This window comes from Dromiciops gliroides, chromosome 6, assembly GCF_019393635.1.
Source record: "Dromiciops gliroides isolate mDroGli1 chromosome 6, mDroGli1.pri, whole genome shotgun sequence".
NCBI lineage: Eukaryota > Metazoa > Chordata > Mammalia > Microbiotheria > Microbiotheriidae > Dromiciops > Dromiciops gliroides.
In genome coordinates this window covers 272,461,382-272,488,662 of record NC_057866.1, presented here as the reverse complement: position 1 = coordinate 272,488,662, position 27,281 = coordinate 272,461,382, and positions in this window count along the sequence as shown.

Below are 27,281 nucleotides of genomic sequence, written 5' to 3'. Positions count from 1 at the left end.
ATGATTTTACTGTGCATTTATCTAATCAGTAGGGATGTAGAGCATTTTTCACATGAGTATAGAAAGTTTTGATTTCTTCTTCTGAAAAGTGCCTATTAATATCCTTTTCATTGTTATCGTTATTCAATCATTTCAGTCATGTTCAATTCTTATGACCCCATTTTGGGTTTTCTTGGCCAAGATACTGCAGTGGTTTGCCATTCTTTCTCCAGCTCATTTTACAGATGAGGAGACTGAAGCAAACAGGGTTAAGTGACTTGCCCAATGTCTCACAGCTGATCCATATTGAAAGTCAGATTTGAACTCAGGAAGAGGAGTCTTTCAGACTTCAAACCTGGTGCTCTATCCACTGTGTCACCTAGCTGCCCTATATCCTTTATATTTATCAATTAGAGAATGGCTCCTATTCTTATAAATTTGACTTGGTTCTCTATATATTTAACAAATGAGGTAGGAAAACTCACTATTAAAATGTTTTCCCAGTTTCCTGCTTTCCTTTTCACCCTGGCTACTTTGGTTTTCTTTCTGCAAATGATTTTAATCTAATGTGAACAAAATTATCCATTTACATTCTAAGATCCTCTCTTTCTTTTGCTTGATCATAAATTCTTCCCCTCTACATAAGATAGAGAGAAATACAGAGTTATTGATAGTAACAATGAATATGAATGGGATGAACTTACCCATGGGAATAGATAGCACAGTGAATTAAAAATCATTCCTACTATGGGCAACACATCCTACAAAAACTGGGGGTTTTGATATTCTCAAATATGTAGAGAACTGAGTCAAATTCATAAGAATACAAATCATACCCCAATTAGTAAATACTCAGAGAATATGAACCAGCAGATATCAGATAAAGAAATGAAAGCTATCTATAGTCATTTAAAAACATGCTCTACATCACTATTAATTAGAGAAATACACATTAAAACTATTCAGGTTCCACTTTATACCTATCAGATCAGCTAATATGACAGTAAAGGAAAGTGACAAATATTGGAGGGAATATGGGAAAATTGGGACACTAATGCAGTGTTGATAGAGTTGTAACCTGATATAACCAAGGGAGAGCAACTTAGAAGTATGCCTAAAGGGATATAAAACTGCATACCTTGTGACCCAGAAATATTACTGCTAGGTCTATACCCCAAAGAGATACAAAGAGAGGCAGAAAAATATCTATAGCAGCTATTTTTGTGGTGGCAAAGAATTGGAAATTAAGAGACCATCCTTCAATTGGCAAATGGCTGAACAAGTTGTGGTATATGATTACCATAAAATACTATTGTACTATAAGAAATGATGGTAGGATACTGTCAGAAAAAACAAGGAAGACTTACATGAACTGATGCAGTAGAAGATGTATATACTAAAAAACAATATTGTATGATGATCAACTGTGAATCGCTTAGTCATTCTCAGCAATTCAATCATCCAAGAAAATTCCAAAGGACTTATAGTGGAAAATGCTCTCCACTTACAGAGAAAGATCTGATGGAATCTGAATGCTAATTGAAGCATGCATTTTTTCCCTTTCTTTTTTTTTGTTTGTTTGTTTTGCATGATTGCACGTGTATAATTCATATCAAATTGCTTGCCTTCTCATGGGGGATAGCAGAAGGAGGGACAGAAAAAAATGGAGCTCAAAATTTATAAAAATAAATGTAAAATTGTTTTTTACATGTAATTGTGAAAAAAAATTATATTTTTTAGTTTTATCTAGGAATTGTTGTTATGCTTGCGTCTAAGTAATATTTTCTTTGAAATTTTGCTTATAGTTATTTTGACATTGTTGCCTTCTTCCTAGTCTTTGTCTTAATCTTGCCTGTCACCATTGTAACTTTTTTGGCTGGCTTCTCTCTTCTTTGTTCATTTTTTGAGACTATTTTTTGACTTTTAAATTTATGTGAAAGTTGGGCACTGCTTCCAAGGTGGAGGGGTTGCTGTCCCATTTCAGAATTAATTCTAGTGGTCTGTAAGTTTTCATTGCTTCTGAGGTAATAATGATCCAAGGAAAGATGTGGTCACTGCTTTCCTGGCCTGTACTCCAGTCTTTATCCAGGAAAATACCTTATTTCCCTGTATCCACAGGTGCTGGTGCTCCTCTTGGCCTTCGAACTAGGACCAGGTCCTTTGCTACCATGTGAATGACCACAAGCTCTCTTCTCTCTTATATAATTGTGACCAAGGTCTCTGAAACTCTGTGACTACAAATGCTAATGTTCCTCTTTGCCCTGAATTTGTGACCCAGAACTGAGCATTGACAATACAATAGTCTCCCACACCCAATGCCCACAAAGGACCCCCCAAAATTTCTAACCTATTGTCAGACCTCTTTACTGACTCTAGTCTGAGAGCTCCTGACATTGGAGCTGTCACAGTTACAGCTGCCCCCAAGACATGCTTCTGGTGTTGTGAAAATGGTATTACCAAAGTCTGTGCTGGACTCTGCACTGACCAGCATCCCAATATGACAAACTTTTCCTTCTAAACTCCTGGTTCTCTTGGGTTTGAATAATGTGTCACCCCCAACTTTTTTGGGCTTTGCCAATGCAATATTTGATTTGAGGAAATATTTTAAAGTTGTTGGGAGGGTAATGATAGAAGAGTTCATCTGCGTGTCTGTCTACATTCCAAATTTTTGGCTCCATGCTTCCCCACTAGCCCATCCCCCACTGCTGACATTCTTCACTCTGTACCAGGGATTTTTAGCCTTATTTTCTGTCATGGAGTCTTTTGACAGTATGATGAAACCTATTGGGCCCTTCTCAGAATTATGTTTTTTAAATGCATAGAATTGCAAAGGGAAACAATTATATTGCAATAGAGTGATGAAAATATTTTCATTGTGATATAGTAATATATCCACTTTATTAACGCATTATATAAAAAGATGACACATTTAAAAGATAATACTTTTTGGTTTTGTTTTGGTTTTGTTTTTGTGGGGCAATTGGGGTTAAGTGACTTGCCCAGGGTCACACAGCTAGTGTTAAGTGTCTGAGGCCGGATTTGAACTCAGGTACTCCTGAATCCAGGGTCGGTGCTCTATCCACTGCGCCATCTAGCTGCCCCAAAGATAATACTTTTAAAGTCTTTTTTTAAAAAAGATATATCAGGGTGAAAGGTGTTATTATTTAGTTTGAATTACAACATTAAGTTGCAGGGTGATCCTTGACAAGGCATGTTATAATGAATATACAATCAGTTTTCAATTTTCATCCTTAATTCTTCACTCCTCATCTCTCCATATTGAATCACTTTCCAGGTCCTATTAAATTCTACTTTCTGAACATCTCTCATATACTCTCCCTTCTGTTCTCTAATATTATCATCTCCTTGGTACAGGCCCATATCACCTCAAACCTGGAATATTGAAAAAGACTTTTAGTTAAGCTACTTGTCAAAAATTCTCTCCCTACCCTGGTCCATAATTCTTTCAGCTATCAAAGTGATCTTTGTAAAAGGAAAACCTGACAGTGTCAGTGCCGTCCCCCCGCCCCCATTCAATAAACTTTAGGGGATTCTTATTACTTCCATGATGAGACATAAAATCATTTGTTGTTAAAGTGTTTCATAACCTGCCCAGGCCTATCTTTCCAATCTTAGATCCTTCCAGTACTTTACAATCCATTGATACTTCCTTGTTGTTCCTAAGACTAGACACTCTATCTCTTGACTCTTGGCATTTTCATGAGTTATCCTTGATTGCTTGTAATTCTCTACCTCTTCATTTCTGCCTCCTGGTTTCCCTGCATTCCTTTAAGTCCCAAATAAAAGCTTGCCTTCAATGAGAAGCCTTTCCTGATCCATATTAATTCTAATGTCTTCATTCTTTTTATTATTTCAATTTTATCATATATACATATATGTGATTATATGTTGTATATTACATATACATCATATGTGTAATATTATATATGTATATACAGATATACACATACATAGATATTTTTCCCCATTTGACTATGAGCTAGTTGAGAATAAGGCCTATTTTCATGTTTTGGCTGGGATCCCCCTGGGTCCAAGGTGGATGCTTTGTCCACTGTGTCACCTACCTTCCCCATGATGACATCTTTAGGGTTAAATTGAGGGGTGACTGGAATGCCCTGGGAGAGGGGGAAGAGGAGAGGTAGCATGGAGTGAGATCCCATGAAAGAAACAGAAAAGGGCTTATGGAGTAGGGGAAAAGATGGGGGAGGAGCAGGACAGTAAATTAATTTTGCACTCATCAGAATAGGCTGAAAGACCTTAAACTCATCAGAGTTGGCTCAAGGAGGGACTAACACACACACCCAATTGAGTGGAGTAATCTATTTAATCTGGGCAGTAAATGAGCCTAACACTCATTAGAATTGGCTCAAAGACCTCAATCTCACCAGAATTTTCTCAAGGAGGGAATAACATATACTCTCAATTGGGTAGAGTAATCTATCTTACCCTGCGGGAAAATAGGAAAGAAAGGGGATAAAGAGAGAGGGGCAAAAGAAGGAAGGGCAGAGTGGGGGAGGGAACATACAGAAGCAAATCCCTTTTGAAGAGGGATAGGGTGAAAGGAGATAGACAATAGATTAAATATGGGGGGGAAGGGAATAGGATGGAGAGAAACAGTTAACAATAGTAATCATAAAAAAGAGAATGGGGGGAAATTGTACAAAAAATATTTATAGCAACTCTTTGTGGTAGCTAAGAACTGGGAATCAAGGGAATGTCCATCAAGTGAGGAATCAATGAAGAAGATGTGGTATATGATTGTAGTGGAATGGTATTGTGCTATAGGAAATGACAAACAGGATGATCCCAGAAAAACCTTGAAAGACTCATATGAACTGATGTATAGTGAAGTGAGCAGAACTGGGAGGACATTGTGCATAGTGACAGCAGTATTGTTCTATGAGCAATTGTGAATGACTTAACTACTCTCAGCAATACAATGATCCAAGACAATCCCAAGGGACTAATGATAAAGCATATCATCTACCCCCATAGAAAGAACTGATAAAAAGAGCACTTGTAGATTGTACATATATAACCTAGTTGATGTCTCGTGGAGGAAGGAGGAAAAGGAGGGAGGGAGAAAAATTTAGAACTCTAAATTTTATGAAAATGAATGTTGAAAACCACCCTTACATGTAACTGGAAAAAATAAAATAAATGTTTGTTGTCCCCCAAAAAATAAAAAATAAAAATAAAATAAAATAACATAATAATCCCTATTTTGCCTTTCTTTGTGTCCCCAGCACAGGCACATAAGTCGCGCTTAATAAATGCTTGGTGACTTGACTTGATCTGTTATATGATATTAAAGACTTGTAATATGATATTAAAAACCTGTGATTTCTATTGATGACAGTCATAATTACAACTACGAACTCTCTGGTTTGCTGTTTACATTAACAATTGAAAAATGACAAATGTCAGTTAAAAGTTAATGAATACAGGGGCAGCCAGGTTATCGATACAGTGGATAGAGCACTAGCCCAGGAGTCAGGAGGACCTGAGTTCATATCCATCCTCAGACACTTGACACTTACTAGCTGTGTGACCCTGGGCAAGTCACTTAACCCCAATTGCCTCACACACACAAACACAAAAATTTAATGAATACAAAGACTTGGTTATTTTTCCATATATGTCCATGGACACCTTGAAATCTGTTAAGAAGGTTCATTGCCCTGAGGTTAAGAAGCTCTGTTCTAAACTGACTAAAGAATTACTCTGCTTAAACTCTATTCCTTAGCCTCTTGAAGGGAATTTATCATTGATGTTGTTGCATTAATAGTAGTTATGCCTGACCTCTCTCTGGTATCTCCTTTAAGTCATGGAGGAAACCTCCTAAGTCTAAGCCTTTCTCACTTGTCACCATGTGAGGCAATCCATGATGTCTCTTCAAGTTTCCGGCACTCTTTATCTCCTGGCTCATACATAACAAGCTAAAGAATCTCACTCCAGACATTTTTATTCCTAGCTGTTTCTGTTCTTAGGAGAGGTAACTAAAGACAACTAAAGATATATTCCAAAAATGAGTAAAATAAAAGACAGGATATAATGGGATTAAGGGGAAGAGCCACAGAGAGAAGCTGATTTACCATACAAAATAAGGAATTTGATCACCAGCTTGTTGGTGAAGGGTATTTTAGACTCTATCTAATCAGTAGCCACAGATATTTTAGAGATGGAATAAGAAGATCCTCCTCATCAAGGTCCTTGGCACTGTTAAATGTTCAACCTCAGAAATAGATATAGCTGTATTCATTGAAGATGACATTCAAAGTATACATTCTCAGGGGCACCTAGGTGGCGCAGGGGATAAGGCACCATCCTTGGATTCAGGAGGACCTGAGTTCAAATCCAGTTTCAGACACTTGACATTTACTAGCTGTGTGACCGTGGGCAAGTCACTTAACCCTCACTGCCCTGCAAAAAATGAAATAAATAAATGAATGAACGAATAATGAACAAATAAATAAATATATGGATAGATAAATAAATGGATAAATAAACATGTTTTTTATATATGTAAATATATGTATATGTATACACACACATTCTCAGATCCATCTCTAACTTAAGGACCATGCAATTTTTCTATTTGAATTATAAATAAAACCTACTTTATATGTTTTTGTTTTTTGTATTTTTGCCTGTTGGAAAGTGGGTGAGAACAGGAACAGTCTTGCCTTTTTATTTTATTTTTTTGAATGCCTAACACTTATCAGACTGCTTTGCCCATAATAATTTGAATAATTTTTTTCTTTCATTCATTCGTGATATCAAACCATTCTTGCATACCTTAAATAAATCCAGTGTAGTCATAATAATTAATATTTTGCATATATCACAGTGGAAAGAGCACTGGCTCTAAAGTCAGAAGAAGTAGATTTAAATCCCAGAGTCTTTATGATCCTAGGCAAGTCATTTCATCTAAATGTGCTACAAATTACTAGCCTGTCAAATAAGTGAATTCAATTAGATGTCCTCTCAATTCATTCCTGCTTGAGATTTATGACCCTATGAGCCCTTTGCTAGGATTTTGTTTAAATTTCTTGTGTCAATATTCATTAAGGTTTTTTAATTATAATTCTCCTTGTTTGTTATAGCCTTCATTGGTTTTGGCATTAGTATTATGAAGGGAGTTTGGGACAATATTTTCTTTTTTTTGTTCTTTTTAAATAATTATTTGTGTTGCCTTTGTAGTGATTCTTCTTTAAATCACTATAGGTTCTCTTTCTCTCCCTCTCAAGCACCACTCTCTTTAATTTGTCAACCTTTCATCTAGGTTCAGAGTCCTCCTTAACTTTTTAATTTCTTTCTTCTTTCTTCCTTTTATGTCATTGTCAAATCTTTGCCCTCTTCTTTTACCCTTCACCTGGAAATCCACCTGGAAAAGTGTGGATTTTTTCCTCCATAGGTTTTTTTCACCCCAGTGGCTTCTTCCATCTTATTTCCTGAATGGCTTGTTGAGTATTTCCATTTCAGTTTTGTCTTTTTTAAAAGCTGGATGTTGTATAATTTTATAATTGTGTTTGCTATGCTCCATTTCTTTTGAATTCTCAATTTTGAAATGTAATTTTGCATCATAAATAGTGATTTTATTATTTCTTTTCTTTTGTGATTTAATCTCAACCATTTTTACTTTGGTAATTTCGTCTTCCTTTTGGGGGAGGGGTCTGCTGAGCCAACTAATTCTTATTTTTCTCATCTGTTTATGTATCTACTGCTATTGTTTTTAAAATAAAATGGGTTTAATAAATTTAATAAATATGGATTTTAATATAGTTTGAAGTTCAGAAGCCTTTTCCCCTTCTATTCCCTACTTTCCCTAGTATTCTTGATATTGTGTAGATCTTTCATTTTTCCAAATGAACTTTTAAAAATATATTGCGTATTATAAGATATCTCTCTGATAGTTTTATTGGAACATCGTAAAAACTGTAAGTTAATGTTTGAAGTATTGTCATTTTTATTATATTGTCATGACCCTTCCATGAGCACTTAATATTCCTCCAACTATTTCAGTTATTATTTATATTTTAGGAACATTCTATAATTGAATCTTTACAAATAGATTTTTGTGTTTTGGTCAGTTGCTCCCCCCCCAAAAATAAATTATGTTATTTGGAATAATGTGAAATAGTACTTTTTAATCTTACCTTCTGAATTTTTAGAAAGCATTATACAAAAATGTTATTCTTTTTGTTGGTTTATTTTGTAAGCTCTAACTTTGCTGAACCTATCAATTATCTCAGCTAGTATCTTTGCTGATTTTCTAAGTAAGTCATCATGTCATCAGCATATAGGGATGGTTTTATCTACTCTGACTATATGACTATTTTCTTTTTTCTTTCTTCTTCCTATTGCTAACATTTACAAACTTTATCAAATAAGAAGGGAAAGTTAGCATTGCTTTACTCCTATATTAAGAAATAATTTAGTTGAGGCAGCTAGATGGTGCAGTGGATAGAGCACTGGCTCTGGAGTCAGGAGGACCTGAGTTCAAATCTGATCTCAGACACTTGACACTTACTAGCTGTGTGACCTTGGGCAAGTCACTTAACCCTCATTGCCCCATAAAAAAAATAAAAGACAGTATTCTCTCCCTTCAGTTATCTTTGTTTATTCTACTTGAAGAGGACTCTATTCTCATAGGTTCTCTTTCTCTCCCTCTCAAGCACCACTCTCTTTAATTTGTCAACCTTTCATCTAGGTTCAGAGTCCTCCTTAACTTTTTAATTTCTTTCTTCTTTCTTCCTTTTATGTCATTGTCAAATCTTTGCCCTCTTCTTTTACCCTTAGTAAAATATTATTAAACTCACTCTGTCTCTGTTTCTCTCTCATACACACACATAAATAGGCAATGAACATGAGTTATTTTTTTAAATAATTGTACTTCCTTTATTTAGTTATGCTCTTTTTGTCTGAGCAATTTTTAAGTTGAATAAATTTCCATCTCTCTTCTTTTTTTAAAGAAATAACTTTATATTTGGTTGGTGAAGGTCCTGGCCAATGAAGTCTCTATTTTTCAAGTAGATATAATTTACTCTGTCTTGTATCAACCCACGTAGAAGCTTGTTGAGCCTGTCTCTAGAAATATATCAAAGAAAGCTCTTTACCTACCTACTTCAGAGTGTGTACATGTATCTTCTATTTTCTATCACCTAAAGACATAATGTCTAAAATATTTTTAATTGTCTGCTAAGACAAAATTGAGTGTGAACACAACAGAATTGAAAGGACCACCATGCTATCTCTCCTCTGGTGGCTTTTGAATAACTAAAAACTGCTGTAAGCCTCTGGTTTTTGGAAAAGGTAATGATGGTGAACACAGAAGTGTCAACTGCCTGCTGTTGCTGCTGCCACATCTCACAATAGGGCCATCATGTGACCATAAATCTTTGATTCTGCCTTTCTCTTTGTCTCTTTCTTGTATACATTCTTTCCTAAAATTAGGTATATATAGGTATATATAAAATTAGGTATATATATATATATATATATATATATATATATATATATATATATATATATATATGGAAAACATAATGGACTATGTTATGTACTTGTGAGCTTTGAAGGACCAAGAGAATGATAAATAGTCCCATCAGCAACAGAAACTGGCAGCAATAGTTGCAATCCAAGAATTTATTAGTTCTTTTGGCAGGGAGACTCCCCTTCCAAAAGAAAATCTGGATAATTAACCTCCCTTGTATTTATTACACCATGTCAGGCTTGGCATCCATTTCTCAAATTCAAAACAAACTTAATTCTTTTGTCCAGGTGATTTTTGGTATCTTTTAATGGCAATTATTTCTGTTTTTCGTATAATTGATCTTTACCTTGATGTTAAGCACAACATTTTTCTACTGTAGTTCCAAGATTTCTTCATAAGCATGACACTTGTTCCTTGGAAGGAAAGCTATGGCAAATCTGGACAATATATTAAAAAGCAGAGACAGCACCTTGCCAACAAAGGCTCATATATTCAAAGGTATGATTTTTTCCAGTATTAATGTAAGGCTGTAAGAGTTTGGACTGGAAGGAAAGCTGAGCACTGCAGAACTGATGCTTCAAATTGTAGAGATGGAGAAGACTTTTGAGAATCCCTTTCACAGGAAAGAGATAAAATCTGTCAATACTTAAAGAACCTAAAACAGACTATTCATTTGAAGGCCAAACACTGAAGTTAAAGCTTAAATATGTTAACTATACATGAAGATGGGATTCATTGGAAAAGCCCCTGTTATTAAGAAAGATGAATAGCAAAAAGAGAAGGAAACAACAGAGGAAGAGTTAGTGTCATGGCAACAATGAACATGTACTTGAAAAGACCTTGGGAGATAATGAAGGATAGAAGGACTGGGAGTGCTATAGTGCTATAGTCTATGGGGTCACAAATAGTTGAACATGACTGAATGAATGAACAATAACAACAACATGTCTTTTTTTTTTTTGGTGAGGCAATTGAGGTTAAGTGACTTTCCCAGGGTCACAAAGCTAGTTAAGTGTTAAGTGTCTGCAGTCGGATTTGAACTCAGGTCCTCCTGACTCCAGGGCCGGTGCTCTATCCACTACGCCACCTAGCTGCCCCATATAACATGTCTTCTTAATATAAAATGCTCCTTACCATTAAATATCTGTGATGCATCTGATAAAGACAAATTTCTCTTTTTGGTTGAAAATCTTTTTCAGTTACACCTTAGCCATTTGGTAGTAGATATTTGAGACAATGGGTTTAAATGTTAGCTTTTTTTTGTAGATTTCAAACACCAAAAATTAATGTACATCCCTACTTCTGTTCTTCTTCCTATATTTTTCCCCTTCTTTTTTTCTTCCTATATTCTTACTAATATTTATGGTATTAGCAGATGCTCAAAGGCAGTTTTCTTCCCTTCCTTATTTTTTAATTTGGGCCCCTTTTTGATTCAATCTTCCAGGAAAATATATTTTATCAGCTCTTTTAATATGTATGCTATACCTGATCATGTGTTCATCATTACTATATTTTAAGCTGTGGGTCATAAATTCAACTTTTCTTTTTAGATAATATCTTCTTAACCCACTGTTCATTTCCCAGATATTTTTTCCTCCTCTAAAGCTACTGACTTCAATTAGTAGACCAAGGTTTCATCATTATCAGCAATATTACTATTAGGTTGTTTCTATGTTTTTTATCTCCTCCAGAGATTAACACAATACCTGTAAGCACTTTTTTATTCATAATTCATTTTTTTCTTTTATTCATTCCTTCCAGTGGTATTAGTCGTCCCTGCATAAATCATCAAAACTACGTAGTGATCATCAGGTTTTAAAAGCCATGTGAGTTTCTATACCATATTCCTTACCTCTTGTTAATGTGAAGTTGACAATTAGCTGTCTTGGTATCCCTAAGTAGAAAGTCACCAGTCTTGACTATTAGACTATGTTATACATCATAATTCTTTGCAATCTACTCCCTCTTCTTTTTCCTTAATTTATGGGTAGAAATTCATGATTACTTAAGTTTCTTGTGTTTTTTAGTTCATCCCTTCTCTATGTGTCGCATACTTCTACCCTTCACCCTTCTATCTCATGAGGATTCCCTTATGCCCTTTAAACTTTTTCCCCTTATTTTTTCATTGAAGGCCATTTAATATTTTTCAAGGAATATTTTGTTTTCCCTTATCATCTGGAGATTCCCCTTTTTCTTTTCTTCTAGCAAGGAGACCAGCTTGGATTTTGATCACAAATAATAGTCATTTGGTCATAATAGGGATATAACTATCATGTAATATACATAAGCCATTGGAATATTGATTCTGCTTTCCCTACTTGCTAAAAATGAGCTCCTCAGTCCTCAATTACTCCTAATGACATGACTTTAAGCCAGCATAATGGATTTCATAAAGGGTTATCTAGTCTAACCCCCTCTTTTTTAGATGAAACCAATAAGGGCCAGTAAGTAGGAAGGGTTTTCCCATGACTTATCAAATGACTTGCTAAAGGTCACATAAATAGTAAATAATGGACATGGAATTTGAAGCCAAAATATTTCACTACACATCCAGTCCCTCCCATAGATGGAGAAGTTAAAATTAGGCAAGGCAATTACAAGAATTTTAAGGATTGGATGATGAATTGTCTTACAATTGTCTTGGGTCAATGTACCAATTGTCACAACAGAGGGTACTGGTTTGAGAAGGTACTAATAATATCGAGGAACCATTAATGCACACTCTACATTAAACATGCACACGAACTCTTGTCCAGGGGCAGCTAGGTGGTGCACTGGATAAAGCACTGGCCTTGGATTCAGGAGGACCTAAGTTCAAATCAGTCTCAGACACTTAACGCTTACTAGCTTGTGTGACCCTGGGCAAGTCACTTAACCCTCATTGACCCAAACAAAAAAGAAGAAGTCTTGTCCAGTTTTCTAGTTTTCTTTTCATAAAATCAGTGAATCCCTGGAATACTGAATTCTCTGGCCAAATAATGTTGCTGTGGATATGGAAAACTCAAGCAGTCACCATACATGAGGTCAATATTTTTGTGTTATCTTGTTGAACTTGGCTTTGGAGGCCTCTTGGAAGAAGCTTGAAGTGAATGGTCTGTTTTCTATCTTGCACAACATGTGTGAAAATGTCATTGGCAGGGTCAAGCCACATCTGATTTCTAGATGCAGGATCTCCTTCACTCCTCCTCTTGGACTCTTATGGGATAATGTGGCAGGGTTTTGTCACTGAGAACCGATGAGAACACTATTGGCTTCCTGCTCAGTTATAGGAGGAAGTGACAGAGAGGTATACTTTGGAGCCCCATTGTCTACAGCACAAGCAGCCAGTGCTTCTGTGTTCTGTTTACATTTTGATTCCCATCCCCTCCCCCAACCTTAACCTTCATATTGTTACATATTTTCTGTATCTAATTATGAAGAAAATCCAGTGACCACTAACCATTGGTATGATTAATGACAGAGGCAAGTGGAGATTCAGGAAAACTTTTGATACCTGTAGAGAACAAGGAGACACGTTCCCATGTCTATACTGCTAAAGAGAGAGAAATAAGTGCTGATTCCATAAAGAAGGCAAACAGCATAAGGAAGCACTAGCTGCTTGGGCTACAGCCAGAGCTAGGAAAGGAAGGTCAGACTTTAATCTCTTCTCTGGGACATTATCAAGAGGACATCCAATCAGCTCATACAATAGAACTCTGTCCTGCCACCCCATCCTAATAGAGCCCTGGAGGAGGAGGAGGAGGAAACATGTCTAGAAATCAGACATCACTCAGTCCTGCCAGCATCATCTCCTTTTCCACAAGATGGGGAAGTAACTCTTCCTTTCCAGTTTCTTTCCAGAAGCCTCCAAAGCTCAATTAGAATATGTTGCCAAAATGTTGCATTCTGGTCTAGCTCCTGTTTGAATGTCCAATATCCATAGCAACGCTATCCCAACAGGGATCTAGGGAACCCAGAGTTGGAAAAAAACAATACTCTGAAATGAAGACAACTCTGAAAGATAATCCTCATTCTAAAATAACTGGCAAGTGGTCATCCATCCTCTCCAGTAAGGAAGAAATGCTGCCATTCCTTTTTTTTTTTTTTGTACAACTCAATTAAGAAGCTTTGAAAACTCCTCCTCTCATTTTATTCTTTTTTTTTCAGGGAAATTGGGTTTAAGTGACTTGCCCAGGGCCACACAGCTAGTAAGTATCAAGTGTCTGAGGCTGGATATGAACTCAGGTCCTCCTGAATCCAGGGCCAGTGCTTTATCCCCTTTTATTCTTTTTATAACAACCTTAAATTTGCATTTTTCAGCTTCCAGCTATTTCTCCTAGTTCCATGACCAAGAAAAACAAGCCTAATCCCTCTTCCCCTGATAGCCCTTAAGACTTAAAGAGAGTGAACATCTCCTCCCCACCAGCTCTTCTCTTATCTAGACTAAACATCCTTAGTGATTTCAACTAATCCTTGTTTTGGCACAAGCCCAAGGCTCTATAACATCTGGACTGCCTACTTCTGGATGCTGTCTGTCTAGCTTATCAACATCCTTCCTTCAGTGTGGGTGTGACCAAAATGGAACACAATACTCCAGTTGTGGTCTGGCCAGAGCAAAGGTCCACACTGCTCCAATTTCCCACTCAAGATCTAGACATCAACTTTTATTAATACAATCTCAACTCACATTAGCTTTCTTGGGTACTATATAACCTATTTTGGCTGACCTAATTTGACCTAATTTGGCTTGCTGTCCACTAAAACACTAAGACCTTTTTAAGACAAACCATGACCTAAGTGAGTTTCCATTATCTTTTACCTGTGAAATTCTTTTCTTGAACTTAACTGATTTATTAAGTACTTACTATATGCCAGGCACTATGCTATGCACTAGGAATACAAATATAGACAAAAAGAAAAATGGTTACTGTCTTCAAGGAGCTTATATTCTAATAGAAGACAATACATTTAAAAATAGTTAAAATAAGGAGGGGAATTGGTGGTACAGTCTGGAGAGTCTGTGACAGAGCTTAGAGAAGACTAAGGCTAAAGTAGAAATATGTTTAACATGACTGCACATGTATAACCTATATCAGATTGCTTGCCATCTTGGAGAGAGGGTAGATGAGGAAAGGAGGGTGATAAATTTGCAACTCAAAATCTTATAAAAGTAATGTTGAGAAGATGAAGGGATGGTTGGTCTGGGGCCCTTTCTCAAAATGGACATTCTGGGAGTAAATCACTAATGGAAAAGGTAGGTCAAAGGTGCAGTGATGTTCCAGGGTGTGGATGTTTCATGGTGGCCAAGTCTAGGGAATCAGAAGCAGAGACAGAGAAGGAATGAGGGATGGCTGCCTCATCTGACCCTTTCAGATCCTTTAGAATTCTAAATCTATGATCCCATTTATGTTTGCAAATGTAGCACATGACTATTCCACTTGTATGGATAGAGTGCTGGGCCTGGGGTCAGTCATCAAGTAGTATGTCAGCTTACAAACTGTGTGACTCTGGGTCCCTTATCCTCTGTCTGCCTCAGTTTCTTCAATGATAAAATGGGGATGATAATATCATCTTCATCCCAGAGTTGTTGTAAGGATCAAATGGATATTTGTAAAGTGCTTAGTATACCACTTGGCACATAGTAGGAACTTAATAAAAACTTATTGCATTTTTCCCTTCCCTATAGCAACCATCAATTTGCCAGCCTAGTAAAGCAGGAGTGAGGTTTGTCTGACCCTGGATATGTTCACTAACTTGATAATGTCCATTTTAATAGGACCTCAAATAATTTTTGTCAGGAATTGGAATCAAGCTTGTCAGCTTGTCCATTGCATATCTACTCTCTTCCAGTTTTTGAATACCAGGACATCTGCTTTTGACCTGTTCTACAGTACCTTGTCTGCTCTCCCCAATCTTTCTAGAATGCATCAGCAGTCAAATTCATCTTTTTTCTGGATCAGAGTCATCTAATTAGAGATTTTACACAATCCTCATAATTTTTACTATTTCCATTGTAGTCATTTTTGTGGCATCATTTGAATTACAAGCAACAATAAAGAAGGGATATCTTCCTGGATACCATGCCAACACAGACCAGAGTCCCTCCAGGGGATTTTCCAATACTTCATCCAGTCTGGTTTTAAATGACTCGAGTAATGGTCTACCACTTCCTTTGAATGGCAATTTCACTGTCCAGGCAGCCTGAATGATTAATTTTTTTTTTCCTTTTGTCTCTGAGATATGTTCTGACTAGACAGGCCTATGCTCCATTTCATCCCATTTCTTTAACTCCTTGGTGCTGAGAATTGGTTTTCTATATCCTGTTTTGGCCAAGGTTTAGCTGGGATTTGGTTTCCTTGAGTCCTTCTCCATATATCAGGTCCTAGACCTTTCCTTTGCTTTTTCCCCCTCTTTTTCAGCTTTCTTCAGATGTTTGTTTTAAAGATTTGAAAAGTAACTTAGTGAGAAGATAATAAATATTGCAGAATCTCAAAAGTAATTCAAGGTGCCTAAATGGGCCCCCAGGGAAAGGATTCACTACCACAGTAGTACATCATGGAGCAGTATTCAGACCACTGACAAACAGAGCTGGGATAATGCTTAGCAATGGCTTTGCAATCCACTGGGCATTTTAAATGAGCACATACCTCTTTTTCAGAAGAGCAATGAACAATACAGAAAAAAACAACAAAATTCAACCTTACATTTAAAAGACACTCACACAGATTTAGAAATAAAGAAAAAAAACAACTAAATGTCCATGTGAAATGTGTTGCTGTAAATCATGCGAACTATACTTATGCAGAGATATCTTAGTAAAGAGGAAAGAACACTGAATTACAAGTTATACCTGGCCTATGCAACTTACCTACTCTGAAGCCTAAGATAATTTCCTTTCTCTTTCTGAAGTTTGTTGATCACTTAGCATTTATTAAACATTTACTATGTTCCAGGGATCATGTTTTTCTTTGGGGATGTAAATACAAAAGGCCAAACAGGCCCAGACCTCAAGGAACTTATATTTGAACAGAGACAACAAGCACATATGTGAGTAGAAACAAGAGAGGAGGTAACTTTGGAAAGTACCATAAAAGGGCTGCAGAAGTTGGCATTTGAGTTGAGTATGAAAGGAAACCAGGGAGTATAAGAAGTGGAGGTAAGGGGGAAGAGTTCCATGTATGTGGAACATACCTGGAGATAGAAAGATAAATAGATAAGATAGACAATTTTGATTTTACAAAATTTTAAAAAGCATTTGCACAAACAAAACTAATATAGTTGAAATTAGAAGAAAAGTAGGTGACTGGGAAAAATTGTAAAAAGTTTCCCCGAGGAAGTTTTCATTTCCAAGGTATATAAGGAACTGATTTCAATTTATAAGACTAAAAGCATTTCCCCAATATAAATGGTCAAAGTATATGAACATGCAGTTTTCTTTTTTTTTTTTTTGGCAGTGCAATGGGGGTTGAGTGACTTGCCCAGGGTCACATAGCTAGTAAGTGTCAAGTGTCTGAGGCCAGATTTGAACTCAGGTCTTCCTGAATCCAAGGCCAGTGCTTTTTCCACTGGACCACCTAGCTGCCCCCACCATTTCCTATTTCTTAGAGGTATATTGAACCACAATTATATCTATCCACTGCACTTTATATACTAATATTCTAGGGGGACACTACTTTTAGGGGAATATCAGTTCAACAGCTTTTCCCCTGGTCACTCTCAAGTAGATGGTAACCTTAGATTACATTTGTCACCTTTGCTCCCCTCAAGCAAACAGTAGTTACAGAAAAGGCCATCATAAGTATCTAGGAAACTCATGATGGAAAATGTTCTCTACATCCAGAGAAAAAGAACTGTGGATTCTGAATGCCAATTGAACCATACTGTTTCTACTTTTGTTTTTTTTTTTTTTGAGGTTTTTCTCTTTTCTTCTGATTCTTCTTTCACAACATGACTAATGCAGAAATATGTTTAATGTGATTGTACATATATAAACTATATCAGATTGCTTTCTGTCTTGGGGAGAGGAGAGGGAAAGAAGGGAGGGAGAAAAATTTGGAATTAAAAATCTTATGAAAATAAATGTTGAAGACTATCTTTGTATGTAACTGGAAAATAATAAAATACTTACATGATTTAAAAAAGAAAAAAGTATTTAGTAAACTTTATCAAATTAAGCAGATAATTCACACTAAAATTGCCTCTGAGAACTGATGGAGTATGGGGAAGAGACAGAGAACCTCCAGCTTTTAAGGTAGTCCATTCCACAATGGGATAACTCTAAAAGACCATGACTGATAATGTTGGACAAACTTGTCTCATTGGACTTTTTCCTTATTGGGCTTGATTTTTGTCCTCTGGGGTCAAATTAAAAAGTCTAATTTCTCATCCACATAACAACCCTTGAAGTAATTTAGGATAAAATTCATGGCTGTTTGCATCTCCTCTGTTTTATACATGTGTTCTAAGAAATGTTTGGAAACAGTATTTTGTGTGTGTATGTGTGTGTGTGTGTGTGTGTGTATTGGGGGTGGGAGATTAGCAAAATAATGATAGGTCATAAAATGTTTCTTTATTCAAAGGACATCACAGGCAGCTAGATGAGCAGTGGATAAAGTACCAGGCCTGGAGTCAGAAAGACTAATCTTTCTGAGCTCAAATCCAAACTCAAACACTTCCTAGCTGTGTGACCCTGGGTAAGTCACTTAACCCTGTTTGCTTCAGTTTTCTCATCTGTAAAATGAACTAGAGAAGGAAATGGCCAACCACTCCAGTATCTTTCCAGGAAAACTTTTACTGGAATCACAAAGAATCAGACATGACCAAAAATGACTGAAAAACAATAACATGGAATAATATAAGATATACATATCGATTGGTTAAAGTTGGTCTTTGTAGAAGTATCAGGTCAAGAAAGAGAAAGTTTATTTTGCTGTTGTTTTTTGTTTTTCAGGGCAATGAGCATTTGCCCAGGGGCACACAACTAGTAAGTATCAAGTGTCTGAGGCCGGATTTGAACTCAGGTCCTCCTGAAAACTGTACCACCTAGCTGCCCTGAAAGAGAAGTTTGGAATGTAGTGGCTTGGAAGAAAGAATGCTGTTCAGAATCAGAGGAATTGTGTTCAAATCCTGGCATTGTCAAGACCTCATTGGTAATAAATTAAAAGCATTTATTAAATATTTACTGTGTGCCAGGTACTGTTAGGCACTTGGAATAGACTAAGTACTTAGCATAGCATCTCACTCACAGTGTTAATAAATACTAGTGAATATATCCATGTATATATGTATGTCTATATACACAATGCAGTATTACACATCTACACTTATCACAATATCACACATGTATGTATATATTACACAGTAGTGTACAATGCATATATGTGAATATTACATGCATATATGATTGCGTATATTTAGTACCTAATGTGTATACATATGTTGTCGATCATGGCTATGACTATGAATATGGATATGTAGTGAGATAAGACCTGCTCTCAAGGGTTTTTTATTCTACTGGCAAACAAAGTACATGTTAGGGAGTGGCAGCCAAGGAAGAAAACTTTTGTCCAGTCAGTCATAGGGAAAATGAGCCTGAGAGAGATAGATTATCCAGCCATTTCAATCAAAGATAATATTTTCATCACTATTTCCTGAACAAAGATGAAAAGAGAATCACCTGTTTTGCCTTTGTATCCATGATGGTCCTTTTCCATCTGACTTGCAGCTGTAATCTTCCCACATTAGAAGGTGACGTTCTTGTAAATATCACAAAGATCATAAAAAAGTGAAAAGGAGCCACATGTACAAAAACTATATACAGTTGCTCTTTTTGTGGTGGCAAAGAATTGGAAATTGAGGGGATACCCATCAACTGGGGAATGGCTGAACAGGTTGAGGTATATGACTGTCATAGAACACTATAATAGATAAATAATAGAAATGATAGATAAGCAGATGGATTTCAGAAAAACCTGGAAAGACATAAATTGATGCTGAGTGAAATGAGTAGAACCAAGACAACATAGTAAACAGTATCAACAACACTGTGTGATGATCGAGTGTGATAGATTTGGCTCTTCTCAGTGATGCAATGATCCAAGACCATGCCAAAAGACTTATTTATGGTGGAAAATGCTCTCCACATTCAGAAAAAGAACCATGCAGGCTTAATGCAGATTGAAGTAGACTATTTTCACTTTTCTTGTTGAATTTTTTTTATTGTTCTTGTTTAATCTTTCCTGATTTCCCCTTTTTGTTATGATTAATGTGGAAATATGTTTAACATGATTGTAATGTATAACCTATATCAAATTGCTTGCTGGTCTTGGGAGGAAGGGATGGGAGGAAGGGAGGATGGGAGAAAAATTTGGAACTCAGAAAATATCATTACATGTAATTGAGAACAATCAAAAATCAAAATAAAATAGAAAAGAAGAATGTGACCGGGGCAGCTAGGTGGCGCAGTGGATAAAGCACCAGCCCTGAATTCAGGAGTACCTGAGTTCAAATCTGGCCTCAAACACTTGACACTTACTAGCTGTGTGACCCTGGGCAAGTCACTTAACCCCCATTGCCCGGCCAAAAAAAAAAAATGTGACCTTCTCGAAAGTAAGGAACATCTTACTTTTCTACTCATGGCCCCAGCACTTCAAAGTACATTGCACATGGTAGTGCTTAATAAATGCATCTTTTTTATTTGTTTAAGAATGTTGAGAAAGAAGGGCATTTTAAACTGTAAAGCACTACAGATATAAAATTAATATCCTATGTAATTTAAATCAGTCCAATGCAGCAAGCATCTAATAAGCATTTACAATGGGAAAGGCCCTCTCATAGCCACTGGGGATAAAAATAATTCTGATTTTTAAGCATTTGAATGAAGGCTGGCAATGATATAACAGAGAATATTGGAACTAAATCTGACCCAAGGAAACAAAAGAATTCTAACCAATCAAAACCAGCACAGTCCCTACAGTATTTCAGAATCAAATTACCAAGTGTATAATAGTTGGTGTGGAAGCATTCATGTGAGTCTGACTGCAGGAAAGCACCCATCAATCCATCAACAAGTATTCATTAAGCACCTCCTATGTGTCAGGCTCTGGGCTTGGTGCTGGAAGTTTAAGTACAAAGAATTAAACAATCCCTACTTGCAGGCAGCTCACATTCTAACTGGGGAGAGAATAAGGACATTTTCCTTGCTCCTGTACTCTGAGCAGGAGGAGCGCCCATTGGGAGAATTTCCCCATGATAATAGCATTACCACCTTTGGATGGGAAATTTAAATTCTATAGTGCAGAGACATGGGACTGCTCCAGAAAACAAACCAAACAAATGACCCAGGAGTCTTTGCTTTCTCTTCATAGATCATAAGTGAGTGTTACTCATAAAGTATCCAAACTCCCTGAGCATATGTGTCCACTTCCACCATTAAAGTGGATTCAGGTGCTTGGCATGACTGTCTCCAGACAGACATTCTTGCAGTAATTGATGGCTTCAGTCTTACTGCTCTGTCCTTCCCAATTTGGACACACTCACGTTGTCTTAAAAGAAGTTTCAGCTGCATCCTTAGCCTGAACAACACGTGGGAAGCAGCTCACACTTTCCTTTTATTAATATAACCTATTTTCACATTCTCCAATGACAAATTGCCCCAAATGAGCTTTTTTACACCTCCTCTCACTAGACTTGATGAGAAATTCATCTGGAAGCCACAGCTGTGCACTGCAGTATTGTAAAAACTAACTATCTGTGGGAAGGCAAGGGAAAGAAAGGGAAGGGAAGGGAAATGGGAAGGAAAGGGAAGGAAAATGGGAGAGAAGGGAAGGGAAAGAAAGATTATGGAGTGGAAAAGGAAGAGAGGCAAAGAGAAAAGGGAAAGGAAAGGAAAATGGAAGGGGAAAAGGAAGGGAAGAAAGGAAAGGAAGAAGATTTTTAGGAGAACAAGGCAAAAAGAGTCATGCATTCTTGGGGAGGGAGATGATGCTTTTTAATATTTTTCTGCCTCTAAAAACATATTAAATCAAATGAATACGTGAGAGGTGAAAAGGAAAGTGTATAGTGGAGCTAAACAACTAGTATAACAGTGCAAATTCACATCTTTCCTTAGTGTTTCCTTACTGAATGCCAGAAATGTGGTCAGCCTTGTCTAGAGCACAGTCTCTGACTTGAAAATATAAGCCTTTGAAACTGCTAAAAAAGAAAATATATGGGAGACACAGTCAGAAAGTTTTACCCATAGATTTCATGCTTCTTTTGTTTCTAAGTTTTGTTGTTGTTGTAAATTTCAAAATCTACAGCAAACACATACATTTTACTTCAACAATCCAATACACATACTTCAAGATAAGAGCAAGGAGTCTCTGTAAAGAATCTGTAAACATTAGGTATATGCAATTTTGAGAAGATTCCTAGATATAGATTTATCTATATATCATCTATCTATCTATCTATCTACCTATCTATCTATCTATCTATCTATCTATCTATCTATCTATCTATCTCCACATGTAGACATATCTATATATACAAACATAGACATAAGTATATCTCTAAATATTTAAAGATATTTAGATATATATAGATCTATATATGAGAATCTTCTCAAAATTATATATATAATGTTTATATACGTGTGTGTATGCATACACATATAGAACATATATATACAAATATACATGTGTAGATATATGTACAGAGCTATATCTATGAATTTTATGTATTATATGTATATATGTATGTATGTTTGTGTATATGTACATATAAAATTGGGTATTCTAAAAGCTATGAGAAGCTTCACTAAGAATTTGGAAATATCTCAATCTCCTGAGCTCTGTTCCTATATTATTTGCCTATCTTAAATTGAATAGCTTATATCTCAGATTTGAGAGGTCCAGAAGAGAACTCAATATATTTCTTTCCAAACTCTCCCCTTTTCTCCACTTCCCTATCATTGTTGAAGGCCCCACCATCTTACCCACCAACCAGGTTCAAAACCTCGGTGTTCCCTTAAACTCCTCATTTGCACTCACTTCACAGATCCAATTCATTTTCTTATCATTTTTCACCATCACCACATCTCTCATATGTGTCCCCTCTCCTTTCACAGAGCCAGAACCCTAGTGTCTAATAGCCTCAGGACCAGTTAATTGCTATAGTCATATAGTTGGCCCCTTCCATTGTCTCTCCCAACCAAGCCCAAATTGCTCAATTACCACCAGGAGAGAGATGAAAATTTGTTAGTTAACACCTTTTGTGTAAACTCTCAATTCTATCTCAGCAGTCAATTAAAAGCCTTTAAAACAAAACAATGCAGTAGAAAGACTAGTAATAGTCATAACAAACCTGCACGTGCTCTAAACTGGATATGGAGGTACCATCTTTCCATAACATCATTGACTTACAGAAGCAGATTCCTTAAACCTTCATCTGCTGCCATGAGTCAGAGGCAGACAAAACCTATTGCTCATTCTCCCTGGACAACACTGTAATAACTCAATCCTCTTTTTCCTATTGCTCCCCATTACAATATGGATGAATGCTGTCTTACATTTAATTTAAAAAAATAAATAAAAATAAACCTTCCAAGCATGAGAAGGGAGAGTTATAATGGTCATTTATGTGAAAAAGACCTAGGGGCTTTAGTGAACTATTAGCTCAACATGAGTCAACATTGTGATATGGTAGACAAGTAAACAAATGTGATTTAAGACTACATAAAAAGGCATAGCTTCCCAGAAAAAGAAGGGAAGAATCCTAGCATGCTCTATCCTGGCCAGACCACATCCAAGTAGTATGTTTACTTCTTTTCATGGGAGAGAGGGGGGATTACTTATTTTTTAAATCATTCATTTATTTGTCTGTTTATTTTCAACATTTAACTTTTAAAATTGTGAGTCCCAAGTTGTTTCCTTCCCTCCTGCCACACCTCTATCCATTGAGAAAGTAAGCAACATGATCTCAATTATACAGATGAAGTCATGCAAAATATATTTCCATATTAACCACATTGGAAAAAAATATATAAACAAGAAACATAAATTGAAAAAATTATACTTCAATTTCTACTCAGAGAGTTTATCAGTTCTTTCTCTGGAAGTGAATGGTGTTTTTCATCAAGGATTCTTTGGAATTATCTCCAATCAATTGCTAAATTTTTCAGAGGTGATCATCCTTACAATATTGCTATGTACAATGTTCTCCTGATTCTGCTCACTCCTCTTTGCATCTGTTCATATAAGTCTTCCTAGTTTTTTTTGTTCTGAAATCATCATGCTCATCATTTCTTATAGCACAGCAGTATTCCATCACAATCATATCCCATAACTTGTTTAGCCATTGCCTAACATAAGGGTATCCCTTCAATTTCCAATTTTTTGCCATCACAAAAGAACTATTTTTGTACATGTAGATCCCTTTCTCTTTTATTTTTCATAAAATTTTTTTTTTATTAAAAAGAACCATATTTTCTAAAACTGAAAACAAGTAAGAAGAATGATATTGTTTTACGGTATTTTGTTGATCTCTTTATTGATTGGCTCTTAAGCCAGCTGAGTCCTTTTTTGTTAGTTTGTAATTTATTATTTATTCATTTTTAATTGAAAAATTGAGTTCTAATTCTCTCCATCTTTCCCGTCACTCCCCCATTTATTGAAAATGCAAGCAGTATATCAAATCAATTGTGCATGTGAAATAATGCAAAACACATTTCCCTGTTAGCTATATGATGTTTTTTTTAAAAGCAAGCAAAATAAAGAAAATGAAAAAAATATTTCAATCTGTACTCAGAGTTCACCTGATCTTTCTTTGGAGGTGGATAGCATATTCCATCATGAATATTTTGCAATTGCCTTGGATCATTGTCTTGATCAGAGTAGCAAAATATTTTACAATTGATCAGTTTTACAATATTGCTCTCACTGTGTACAATGATATTCTGGTTTTGCATGCTTCACTCTGCATCAGTTCATCTATGTCTTCCCAGGTTTTTATGAAGCCATCCCTCCCAGTATGTTTTCTTTTTTTTTTTTTTTTAACACAATAGCATTCAATCACAAACATATACCATAACTTGTTCAATCATTGCCTAGTAAATGGGCATACCTTTAATGTCTAATTCTTTGCTATCACACAAAGCAAAAAAAAAAAAAATCTGCTGTTTTAAAAAGAAGTCGGTGTTGAATTTTGTCAAACTATTTTTTCTGCATATATTGAGATAATTATAGATTTCTCTTGGTTCTGTTATTGATATGGTCAATTATACTTACAATTTTCCTAATATTAACCCAATGCTACATTCATTTTTATAAATCACACCTGGAAATAGTATATAACCTTTGTGATATACTGCTGTAATCTCTTTGCTGGCATTTTAAATTTTTTTTGCATCAATATTCATTAGGGAAATTGGCTTATATATATTTTCTCTTTTTTCTATTTTTGGTTTGGTATCAAAAACATATTTCTGTTATAAAAGGAATTTGGTAGAACTCCTTTATCTGTCTTTTAAAACAGATTATATATATTGAGATTAATTGTTCTTTAAGGTTTAGTAGAATTCACTTGCAAATCCATCTGATCCTGGGTTTTGTTTTATTTTTTCCTTAGGGAGCTCACTGATGGTTTGTTCAATTTACTTTTCTAACATAGGGTTATTTAAGTAGTCTATTTTTCGTTCTGCTAATCTGGCCAATTTATATTTTTTTATAAATATTCATCCATTTCATTTACATTTTCAGATTTATTGGCATACATTTGGGCAAAATAACTCCTAAAGATAGCTTCAATTTTCTCTTCATTGGTGGTGAATGCACCCTTTACATTTTTGATACTGGTAATTTGTTTTTCCATTCCTTTTTTTAAAAAATCAAATTAGTCAATGGTTTGTTTTATTATGTTTTTAAAATAAAAACAGTTCCTAGTTTTATTTATTAGTTCATTTTTTATTTTCAATTTTATTATTTCCTCTTTTTATTTTCAGGAATTATATTTTTTGTTTGAGTATTTTTAATTTCTTTTTCTTTTTTCCAATTTTTGAAATTTTATATGAATTTTTTTCACCTGATCATTATCTTTTTAATTAATGTAAATGTTTAGAAAAATAAAAATTTTCCTCAAAGTTCTCCTTTGGCTACATTCCACAAATCTTGGTTATGTTATCTTATTGTCGTCATTACCTTTAATGATGTCATTGATTGTTTCTAGATTTGTTCTTTGACACACTCCTTCTTTAGGGTTAAATTATTTAGTTCCTAATTAATTTTAATTTATGCTTCCACAGCTATTTATTGAATGTAATTTTATTACATTATGGTATGAAAAGAATACATTGAATATTTCTGCTTCTCTTCATTTGTTTGTGAGTTTTTTTCTGCCTCAATACATAGTCAATTTTTGTGAAGGTGCAATATATACAGCTGAAGAAAAAAGTAACCTACTTTTTATTCTCATTTAATTTTCTCCAGAGGTCTAGCATATCTAATTTTTCTAAAGTTCTATTCATCTCCTTAACTCCTTTCTTATTTATTTTAGGGTTAGTTTTTTCTAGTTTTTAGAGGGAAAAGTTGTTACTTGACTAGTATATTTTTACTATTTCCTCCTGTAACTCATTTAACTTTTTCTTTCAGAATTTAAATGCTTTGCCATTTTGGTCCATAGGTTTAGTATCGTTATTTCTTTATTGTCTATGATACTATTTAGCAAAATGTAGTGCTCCTCTCTGCCTGGGAACTGAGATGCAGAACTGTGCAATAGCAATGAAATTTCCAAAGAACATCAGGGCCTATGCCCAGTACCAGCAAAAGATCCCCTGTAATCATTTCTGAACAGTTGCCTGACCTCTTTATCATCTCATGACTGAGAACTCCTGTCACTCCTGCTTCTGCTCTTGCTTTCTTCTCTAAGGCTCTCTACTGGTTTTGCTGCTGTGTGCACTCTGGGCAAAACCCAACTCTAGTATCTTAGACCTCTCTTGCCAATTTTCTAAATTGTCTTGGATAGGAAAAATGTCTCACCCCTACCTTTTCTTGGCTCTCTTGTTTAAAAATTTGATTTGTTGTATTATTTTAAAATTGTTTGAAGGGGGAATATTAGAAGAGTTTGGATGGGTTGCTGTCTCTGCTTCACTATCTTGACTTTATTTTAACTTTAATCTCTTTGGGACAAAGATATAGTGAGTCAAAGGATATGCAGTTTTAGAGCCCCTTGGGCATAAGTTCTAAACTGTTCTCCAAAATGATCTGATCAGTTCATAACTCCACCAACAGCGCGTTAGCATACTTCTTTTTACACATCCCCTCCAGCATTTTTCATTTTGTTTTGCTGTCATCTTAGTCAATCTGATAGGTGTGAGGTGGTACTTCAGAATTGTTTTAATTTGCATTTCTTTCATCAATAGTGATTTAGAATATTTTTCAAATGATTATAGATAGCTTTTATTTCTTTTTCTGAAAACTGTCTGTTCATATCCTTTGACCATCTATCAACTGGATAATGGCTCTTTTTAATGTGATTCCATTTGCTATATATTTGAGAAATATGGCCTTTATCAGAGAAAATTGCTATAAATTTCTCCCACTGTCCCCAGTTTTCTGCTTTTCTTCTAATCTTAGCTGCATTGGTTTTGTTTGTGCAAAACCATTTTAATTTCATTTAATCAAAATTATCTTTTTGCTTCCCATGATCTATCTCTTGAGTCATAAAGTCTTCCCTTATCCATAGATATGATAGGTATTTTTTTCCATACTTCCCTAATTTCCTTATCATAATTTATGTCTAAATAATGTCCCCATTTTGACCTTATTTGCAT